The following is a 10,951-nucleotide window of genomic DNA, read 5'->3' as shown; positions in this document are numbered from 1 at the left end:
CTTTTCCTTTCAGAATATATAATTAAAGAATATATAATTGAAGTTCTCTGTCTTCTCTTTTCTAATTCTTGCCCTCATAAAAAGAATAATGAAAGGTGTAACATTGATCATGATACATTGTACTCATAAACTGACATATTGATTTGAAATCCCTTTGTACATTACTTAAAGCTATTTAAAAACGAAAAAAAACATGAAAGAAAGAAAAATTGTGAATAAATTTTCACTCTCAGTTCTCATTCTCTGTTTCTTTTTAAGCCAATGGCAATGGAACTGTTATAACCAGACAATTTCATCTCAAAAGCCGATTGTCATCATTAATATTATAACTACATAAACAAGATCATAGCCTGCATATTATTTACAGCTTCCTTTTCCAGTTTGGCCATATGCCAGTATACCCCAGAAGTCTTTCCATGTAAATTCACTGTTGGTGGAATTACATTATGGAGGTCTGGATGCACTATAATTTATTTAAACACTTCCTTGTGGAAATTTAGGTTATTCCCAGGGATTTTCCTCCTCTATTATAGATAATGCTGCAATTAGTAGCTTTGGGCATGCACAAATGGTTTTTTCCCTGTAGGTTGTGGGGCTTGAACTCAGGGCTTTTGCACTCTCCTTGAGCTCTTTTTGCTCAAGGCGAGGCTAGTGCTCTACCACTTTGAGCCACAAATCCACTTCTGGTCTTCTGGTGGTTAATTACAGATAAGAATCTCACAGACTTTTTCGCCCAGACTAGCTTTGAACCATGATCCTAAGATCTCAGCCTCCTTAGTAGCTAGGATTACAGATGTGAGCTACCAGTGCCTGGCTCAGCACAAGAGTATTGTTATATGGTATCATCCTACAAAGAAAGAAGCATTCCTGGTTCAAAAAATAAAAATTTGCCTTTTACATATGTTATACATCTCTAATAATTATGTATTCTGTTTTTGTGTTTTCTTACACTCACCAATACCATTTGTTACCAGTTTAACTGTTTTAAGCACAAAAAGTGACATTGTGATTTATATTTAATTTTTAATAAGATTGGCTTTTTTCATGTTTCTTGTTGTCTGTTGCCCTTTTGACCACCTGATCTTCTTTTTTGTCCATTTTTAGTTCAATTTTGTCCATTTTAGATTGACAGTAAACTGTAGTGGGTAGAAAGTATATGTTGTGGAGTCAGCTTTGCCCATGTTATTTTACTTATTAGCTATGTGGTTCTCTAAGTGTCAGTTTCTTATCTGTAAACGAAATTGTCATAGAACCTATCCTAAAGGATTGTTATTAAGATATCTAGATTATTTTTTGTAGTTTTCTTTTTGCATTGTAGATAACTTTTAAATTGTATGGCCATTAACCCCCTTTCAGTGTATCCATTGCTCCATCTGGATTTATTCATTAGTTCAACAAATACTGATTGTTCACAGGTACTGGTGATGCTACATCAAATTTAACGACTTGGGTATATCATGATGTATTTAACCATTTTCTAAACTTGAAGATCATCTCCAGATCTTCTAGAAGGTATTTCAAATAGAGTTTCAGTAACCCTCAAGCTCCAGTTCTTTATTAGGCCAGCCATTTTCTGCATTAGCTATTGGCTATTGAATGGGAAGCCCTCTCTAACCCTCACACTGAATCTGGTCCCCTCTCCTGTACTCCCACACATCACTCTATACTATCAATACCCTGTTTTATGTCTTCCTATCAGTTTTTGAGCAATTGGAGAATAGAGATCCAAAATTATTGGCAAGTCAGACTATCAGAAATGGATGCTGTATTCAAATTGCATTTTCTCAGATCCTTCCACTCCATTCTGCCTATACACAGGAAAGGGACAAACCTCTAAGATGACTCAAAGAAGACTGTATAATGCCCAAATGGAGGCATTAGGAAGGATGCTTGAGCCTCTCTATACTATTCTTGTTTCATATGAGCATATGTGTGTTTGTATCTGACATCAACATTCCTCAGCATGACTTTAACTCTCACCTCTCCTTCCCTCCCTCCTTCCCTTCCCTCTGTGATAGTAGTCATTTGGTTCTCATTTCCTTGAGAGACAGTGCTCTCTGGAGAATGAGTTTCAGTCTCAGATCCTCATGAGGCTTATTTTGGGTGCAGGTCCTGGGGCTTCAACTGGTATCTGGGGCTGTCTCTGAGCTTCACTTGAGCCACAGAGCCATTTTCAGTTTTCTTTTATTTTTATATTTATTTATTTTGCCTGTCGTGGGGACTGAACCCTGGGCCTGGGCACTGTCCCTCAGCTCTTCAGCTCAAGGCTAGTGCTCTACCACTTGAGCCACAGTGCCACTTCCAGCTGTTTTTTTTCTGCTTATGTGGTGCTGAGAAATAGAACCCAGAGCCTCATGCATGCAAGGCAAGCACTCTACCACTGAGCCACCTTCCCAGCCCTCAGCTTTCTTTTAGTAGTTTATTGGTGATAAAGTCTCATGGACTTTCCTTCCCAGGATGGCTTTGAACCTTGATCCTCAGATTTCAGATTCCCGAGTATCTAGGATTACTGGTATGAGACACCAGTGCCCAGCTTTTTCTGATGGAGTACATCTCTGAATCTCTGTTCCAGCCTTCCCTCTCACCCTGAATTGATTTGTTCTGTGTCTTGGCCGACTTCCTTCCTGCCTACAAATTCCTCTGAGATTAGTGGGCAAGTTTGACTCATTTCTGCATCTCCAGTGTCAACCTGGCAATAGACTTTAGTGATTTAAGGTTTTTCAACTTTTCACTGTGAAATTACACTACAGTGACTATCACAGTCATTTTCTCTTCATCTTAGATTTTTTTAGCATTAATTTCATAAAAGCACACTTTATAAATCATAAAATCTACAGCTTTAGGTTCAAAATCCAGTGTGTATTAGTATATTTATAGAATTGTTCAGTCATTACTCAGTCCAGGGACAATGAGCCTCCAAACCAACAGCTAAGAGGTTCTCTTAAGAGACACTAGGTCCTTAGAGAGTAAAATCTTTTCCCTTTAAATTTCATTTTCCCTAAATGGTTACTGTATAAAAACTGACTTTGTAGCATATTTAAAAAGCAAAATAAGTTCTTAGTGGAGAACAGTACTCTGGAATTAAATTTAAAAACTTAGGCAGTGGAGTGCTTCAGGTTGGACAAGAAAAACATGTAAAGTTCAAATTGTAGATTTAAAAGCATAAATTTGTGCCATGACAGTGTTCACAGATGAAGGAAAATCAAAATATTCTTACTCCAACAGAAAGGACAAAGGAAAAAATCCTGATTATTGGATCTCAAAACCACTGACCTAAGAAAACACTTTTGAGTTTAAACCTTACCTTAACAGATCAACCTGGGATCTGTGGCAACTCTTTTTGCAAAGGTGATGTACAGAGTGGTTACGCTGACGTAAGTAAGGTAAGGAGTACCTTTATTTTTGAACAGTGTCACCGCCTCCCTCATTTTCTCCCAGTTTTTTTTTCCTTCCTGCCTCCCTCCCACCCCCAAGTTGTATATGGTTCATTTCCAACATAGTTCACTGCTGAATTGGTTCACCCTTTGTTCCCCTTTTCTGTTTCCCCTTCTCCTCCGCAAATCAGATAGACAAAGGGTAGAATGAAAGGTCATCTTGTGAGGCCATTTTACTTCCCCAGGTCTGAATTCAACATGAAGGCATGTGACTTCACCCAAGAATCATCCTAGGGAGGAGAGAGAGAGCTGAGGGGGAAAACACAGGACAGTTTATCTAAAAGCACCCATGAAACCTTCATCTACATGGAAAAAATTCTCAAGACAGGCCTTTGTGGGATATTTTAGCCCCACCCAGAGTCTCATATTATATGGTTTAGGATCTCAGGAGACGCTCTGAAAAACGATACTACACACATGGAAACTTTCCTCCCTAGTTTTTTATTTTTGTCACCCACCCCATTCCCCGGGAAACCCCATTGTTTTCCATGACCAAAGGTAACGAGTCAGTAAGGAAGGTGTGGGTTTCTTGCCTGGATGCCTGGCCAAACCTCTTTTGCATATTTCTTCTTTGTTGGTTCATTTTCTGCTTCAGCATGATGGACTGCAGGAGTTGGTGTGGGGTTAATATTCACTATCGAAGGTAGGACAGGATTCAGGTACGCTTCTGGGACAAGGTTCGGATAGGGCACGGGCAAGTTGCAGCTGAATGGTACTCCATGGATACCATGTGGCTGGACACTTGCTTCACTCTGTGGGGGAGGCAGGCCCCCATAGAGTCCTCCACCGAAGGTAAAGGTGGGTCTTCCAAACTCTCTCAGGCTTAGAGAGTCGTGAGCCTCCATGCGCCTCTTCTTCACTGGGACCATCACCGTTCGCCCTCTGTTCTGGAAGCAACCAAGAGAGGGATCCACATCCTCTGGATTGATTATTTCATCTTCTTCATTGAAAGTTACCCGTGAGTTCTTCCTTTTCCTCTTTGGTGTCCGAATGGTTAGCTGTCCCTCCTCACTGGCGAAGATTGGAATCCGTTTGTTGTGGGTAGTATTGAACTTCGTCAGATTATCAAGTTCCCTTTCCTCATCTCGAAGCCCCAGAAACCCCTTGAGTTCATGATCTTCTCCACTCATCTTCCCTTCTTTCACAGCTGATGGCAATGTTTGAGACTTCTTACTCAGAGTATGTGCTCTTATGAATGTGTCAAGTGAGACTAGAATCAATGGGAATTTGCTGATGCTTATGAGGTTCCAACTGAATGTGACGTAATAAAGTGTTTTGTGTGCTATTGAGACCAGTCAGGAAAACTCTGCCGATGCTTGTGGTAGACCAGAAAACGTTGACTCAAGAGGAAGCATGGTGGTCAATGGCAAAGTCACACAAATCAATATTTCTCTCCCCAAAAAGTACTATTTCTTCTAATCAATAATCAGTGTCTCGTTCATTCCACACAGTTCCCTGTATGCATGCAGGAGGAATTCACCAAAGTAGGGGGCTTCCAGTTTGACTAACGCTCATAGACCCTTGATCTATTAAAACTCTTAGTCTTTTGTGAAAACATCCACAGGTAAACCAGGTGAGGGTTTACTTGCCCAGGTCAGGCAGTCAAACAGGGGGAGGCTAGAGCTGGAGTTCGCAGCTGCGGCCATCTTGCATCTCCGTCCCCCCCACCCCCCCTCATTTAGCAGGCCTGAAGCACACAGGTGTTTGCATTTTATTTTGTTTTATTTTTGAGATACTATCTCACCGCTGAGACTGGCATTGAACTTTAGATCCTTCCGCCTCTGCCTCCAAAGTAGTTCCAAGGACAACCTTGTTAATTACCAGAGGTCTGTGCAGTAATTGTAGTAGATACCATGAATGTTGATTCCTCCCATTATAAGCTTTATGTTTTCCATGGACCAACCTCTTCATTAGTCTATTTACCTGTAAGTTTTCCTCTTTGTTACTACTAGAACTTTTTTTTAAAAGATAATAATGAGTACAATAAGGAATAGAGAACCTATCCTGAGATTAAACTTTAGGGGAGGATTTTTTGCAGTGAGGAGTAAGTTTCTGCCATTTGCTGAGTAAAGATAATGTGCAAGCCAGCACTCTGTGCAAATCTACCCCTGAAATAACATTTTGTGTATTCACCTGGCTGATCAAAGGAGTTCCTGTATAAAAGCTTTCAGTTATTGAGGTTTGTAAATGACAATGATAGAATTACTGGGAGCATTACAATCAAACTATTCACAGATATGGAGACAGAACATAGGTAAAATGGAAAGAACTTGGGCTTTGTCATTAGCTCCACTAGTTTACGGTCGTGTGGCTTGATTATGTAATTTAACCTGTCCACTCAGTTTTCTCATCTATAAAATGATGAAATGAACACTTACCTATACTAGAACAGTACTAACACATACTAATTTCAAATACTAGATTCCTTCTATTTCTTTCTCTTTTTTTTGTGCCCATACTGGAGCTTGAAGTTAAGGCCTTATGCTCTCCCTTACCTTTTTCGCTCAAGGGTGGTGGTCTACTTGTGCCACAGTTCCACTTCAGGATTTTTTCTGGTTAATTGGAGATAAGGATTTTTCCTTCCTGGGCTGGCTTCAAACTTCAGTCCTTAGACCTCAGTCTCCTGAGTAGCTAGGATTCCAGATGTGATCCACTGGTGTCCAGATCTCAATAGGCCTACTGTCCTATTTAATACCTGAATGGATCACAAATTCTGCCTCAACTTTACAGTCCTACTCCTATGATGAAAGGGATAACTTTAAGAAAGGGAATATAAGAGATCATAATATCTCAGCCTCCTGAGTGGCTAGGATTATAGGAATGAGCCACTGGTACCCACCCTATTATTTTATTGTGGTAAATACCTGTAACATAAAATTTACCATATTAAGCGTTTTGAAATATGCAGTTGACTGGTATTAAGCACAGTCACACAGTCACCTTGCTGTGTGACTTTCACAGCCACTCCTCTCTAGCTTTTTTTCATCTTTCCCAAGTTTCATCTGAAATTCTTCCCAGAGTTTCATCTGCAACTCTGTGTCCATTAAATGATAACTCTTCATTCTCCCCTCTCCTCATCCTGCCCTCTTCTCAGCCCCTGGCAACAAACATTCTATCTCTATGAAGTATGACTTACTCAGAGATCTCATTTACATAAGTGGAGTAATACAACATTTGAACTTTTGTTCCTGGCTTATTCCATTCCACATAGGGTAATGTCTTTTTTTTTGTCGGTTGTGGGGCTTGAACTTAGGGAGTGGGTGCTGTCCCTGAGGTTTTTCACTCAAGGCGAGTGCTCTACCACTTTGAGCTACAGTACTACTTCCAGTTTTCAGTGGTTAATTGCAGGTAAGAGTCTCACAGACTTTCCTGCCCTGCCTGGTCTGGCTTCTTACCATGATCCTCAGATCTCAGCCTCCTGAGCAGCTAGCTAGCTGGCTAGGATATTGTTTTGAGATTTATCCATGTAAACATGTCAAAATTTCTTCTCCTTGTCTTGTTTTGTATTCACTTGGCTATTTTTTTATTTTGATAATTTTATTTTTTCCATTAAAATGTTACAGATATGTATATATAGTATAGTATACAGCATATTTTGAAGTATATCAATAGTTAAATAGTTATAGGAATATAATAGGAATAGTTAAATCTAGCAACTTATAGGCTATTAATATTCTGTTGTATGTATGTACTGCCTTTTGTTATACATTTATTACTAAATTGGAATGTTTCCACTTTGGGGTTGTTGACTATGTCTCAGTTCCATTTGCTTCTTTCCATCTTTCCTGTGCCTCTTTATTCTAGGCTACTTTCAACTCATTCATGAACTACTCTAACCAATCTCCTAACCATAAAAGAGCTAGCTTTTCATATACTAAATGTAAAATTTTCAAATATCAGATGTTGAATCTAAATTTACTTCAAGCATCAAATCAAGTATGTGATGAAATTATAAAATCTCTAAAAAATCTGACTCCACATTAAAATTTATCAACTGAAAATTGATAACTTGACTATGTCTAGTAACACAGGACCTCAGTGAATATATGCTGGGTCTAACAGTGTTGAGTCTATTGTGTCACAGAAAACCAGCAATGAATTTCATTTGTTTTCAGTTTTCATACAAGTCTTGTTCATTACTGGTGGGTAACACATTTAAACAATGACTTCGCTACTATAGCACTGGTAACTAGATAAATAATCAACTCAGCTAGAAACAAGCTCACAAGTAAGTTAGATTATTTAAAACATAACTTTTTTTGCTATTTTTTCAGTAAACATGAATTTTCTTATTGTGAAATAAAATATACATATTGTGTTTATTGTATGTAACATACATTTGAATAGATTGTATATACAAATTGTATATTGTAGATGTTAAGTCAGTGCTTAACAATATTATTTGCTATATTATATTCCTCCTTACCATTATCAACAATTGTTTGATAGTTGAAAATTTTCCATTATGCAAAAACAACTGTTTTACATGTAAGTGCTTAGTACATCTAGATATATTTATAAATAAGAATATATATTAGGAATAGCATGATATTCTCCTACAAGCATTAAGAATTCCTGAATATAAAAGCATAATTATTTATGTTTAAGATTATGAAGTTAATTATATTTAGATAATATTTGCTTAAAATTCCACCTTTTACAATTAAGAAACAGCATATGTAGAATTTCAGATGTGTAGTTAAAATTTTCAGAATGCACACATGTTCATGTATTTTCTACAATTTATTAGTGCATTTAAATTCCTTTTACTAATAAACTGTTAAATAACAATGGGAGTTGAAGATAGGCATGGTAGTACACATCTGTAATCCCAGCACTCAGGAGAATGAAGCAGGAGGATTCCGAGTTTCAGACCAGGTTGGACTAAATAGTGAGATTCTGTATGAGAACAAACATACAGAGCCTGGCGCTGGTGGCTCATGCCTGTAATCCTAGCTACTCAGGAAGCTGAGATCTGAGGATCCCAGTTCAAAGCCAGCCTAGGCAGGAAAGTACATGAGATTCGTATCTCCAATTAATCATTAGAAAACCAGAAGTGGTGCTGTGGCTCAAGTGGTAGAGCACTCGCCTTGAGCTGAAGAGCTCAGGGACAGTGCCCAGGTGAGAGTTCAAGCCCCATGACTGACAAAATAAAAAACAACATGCAAATAAGTGACAATAATAAAAAAGAACAATTACAGTGAAGAAAATCAATGTAGGCTATCCATTATCACTTTTCCTCCAATAAGTGTTATTTTACGGCTTTACTTTCTACTCACAATCAACTGAATTGAATTAGCTTATAATAATTTTAATTATATATTATGTTCTCTGCTTTTAATAATTGAACTGAAATTGTATGAAATTCATATATTTTGCAACACAACATTCAAACATAAACAGAGCAATGAAACTTATTGAAATAGTTTTAGGAAATGGGAAGGGAGATTAAAGGAAGGTGGCAGGGAGTTTGATGAGAGCACATTGTACTCATAAATGGGAATATACATTTGTAAATGAAAATATCACAATGAACCCCTCCCACAACTCATCTATGCTGATAAAATATTTTTAAAAGAAAAAGTCAAGCGAGGTGGACAAATGAAGTAAGGAAGAGGGAGAATGCAATCATAAAATTCATGCACATCCTACAAAATTAATAAAAATGAGTGAAGAAATGAGGTTGGGAAGGATGGGGGAGAATGATGAAAGGAGTGACTGATTAAGAGCATTGAATTCATAAACTGCTTTGTTGAATGGCAACTCCTTTGTACTGCTACTTAAAGATAATAAAATATAAGTAAAATTAAAGACAGACACATTAAAAATAGAAAAAGAAATTAAATAGTTATTGAAAAAATAAACATAGCCATTAACCAAGAGTGATAACAAGATTATCTGAAAATCTAAATAAGGAAATTGAATTCATAATTGAATTAACAAATGTTTAGGATGATGTGTTACTTGTAGGATGATGTGTTATTTGTAGATTTTTCAGGGTGAGGGTGTAGGATTTTCAAATACTTAAAAATGTACTAATGACATTTTTCTTAGGTGAATATCTTGGTCATAATTTTTTTATTTAGACTGTCAACACTTATTTTATCTGTAAATTATTCTTTATCTCAAGTTCATAATTCTTTTTTTTTCTTTTTTTATTGTGAAAATACTATACAGAGGAGTTACAATTACATGGGCAAGATAATGAGTACATTTCTTTTTTTAAATTTTTATTTATTTTTTATTGTGAAAATACTGTACAGAGGAGTTACAATTACATGGGCAAGATAATGAGTACATTTCTTATCAAGCATTATAGCCTCCTCCTTTGTTTCCCCTTCCCATCCCTTCCCATCCTCCCCCCCACCCAATCAGTACATTTCTTATCAAGCATTGTAGCCTCCTCCTTTGTTTCCCCTTCCCATCCCTTCCCATTTGGTCATAATTTTTAATATATTTTTTGTTGTAAAGATACTGTACAGAGGGGTTACTTGAGTAAGGTAATGAGAACATTTCCTATCGAGCATTGCTACCTCCTCCTTTGTTTTTTCTCCTACCATCCCTTCCCTCCCCACCTCCCCAACTCCTCCCTTCCCCCACCCAAAGTTGTAAAGTTCCTTTTCAACATAGTGTCTTGTATACCTCAGTGTTACAATGGGTCAACCTGTGTCCTTATTTCAGCATTTTGTTATTTCCCTTCCCCTCCCAAAATTAGAAAAATGTATATACAAGAAGCAGGGCACCAGAATCAAATACAGTGAAAACAGGGGTTATACCATGGGGGAAGAACATACAGAAGAAACAAAAAAAATCACATAGTACATTATAAGTACATTAAAAACAACAGCAAGAAAGAAAAAATCACTTGTGTCCCTATCTTGGGGTTCATTTCGCTTAGCATCATTTTCATGGTCATATATACATAGTTTTTGAACTTTTCTGCTTGTCCTATACATATGCTAGTTATTGCAAATAAGGGAAGCCATGGGGCCTATATTTCTTTGGGCCTGGCTTACTTCACTTAATATAATTTTTCAAAGTCTTTCCATTTCCTAACAAATGGGGTGCTGTCATTCTTTCTGCTGGAGGCATAGAATTCCGGTGTGTGTGTGTGTGTGTGTGTGTGTGTGTGTGTGTGTGTGTGTGTGTGTGTGTGTGTGTGTGTGTGTGTGTGTGTGTGTGTGTGTGTGTGTGTGTGTGTGTGTGTGTGTGTGTGTGTGTGTGTGTGTGTGTGTGTATCAAATTTTCTTGATCCATTCATCTACTGAGGGGCATCTGGCTTGGTTCTATATCTTAGCTATGGTGAATAATGCTGTAATAAACATAGTTCTCAACAAAGGAGGAGGCTGCAATGCTTGATAAGAAATGTACGCATTAACCTGCCCATGTAATTGTAGCCCCTCTGTACAGTGTGTTCACAAAAAAATAAAAATTAAAAAAAACATAGTTCTGTTGGTAGCTTTAGTATGACCTTGTTTGTGATCCTTTGAGTAAATGCCCAAAAGTGGGATTGGGGG

General features: G+C 37.6%; 1 pseudogene; it reads right to left on the bottom strand.

Annotated features, from left to right (window-relative positions):
• Positions 1–3,859: 3,859 nt before the first annotated feature.
• Positions 3,860–5,080, bottom strand: LOC138840306 (nuclear inhibitor of protein phosphatase 1-like; annotated as a pseudogene).
• Positions 5,081–10,951: the final 5,871 nt, after the last annotated feature.

The sequence above is a fragment of the Dipodomys merriami genome, unplaced genomic scaffold (genome assembly GCF_024711535.1).
Source record: "Dipodomys merriami isolate MVZ:Mamm:240054 unplaced genomic scaffold, mDipMer1.0.p SCAF_3, whole genome shotgun sequence".
In the NCBI taxonomy this organism is placed as follows: domain Eukaryota; kingdom Metazoa; phylum Chordata; class Mammalia; order Rodentia; family Heteromyidae; genus Dipodomys; species Dipodomys merriami.
The sequence above is the reverse complement of the archived record's forward strand: the minus strand, read 5'-3'. Positions and strand labels throughout refer to the sequence as shown.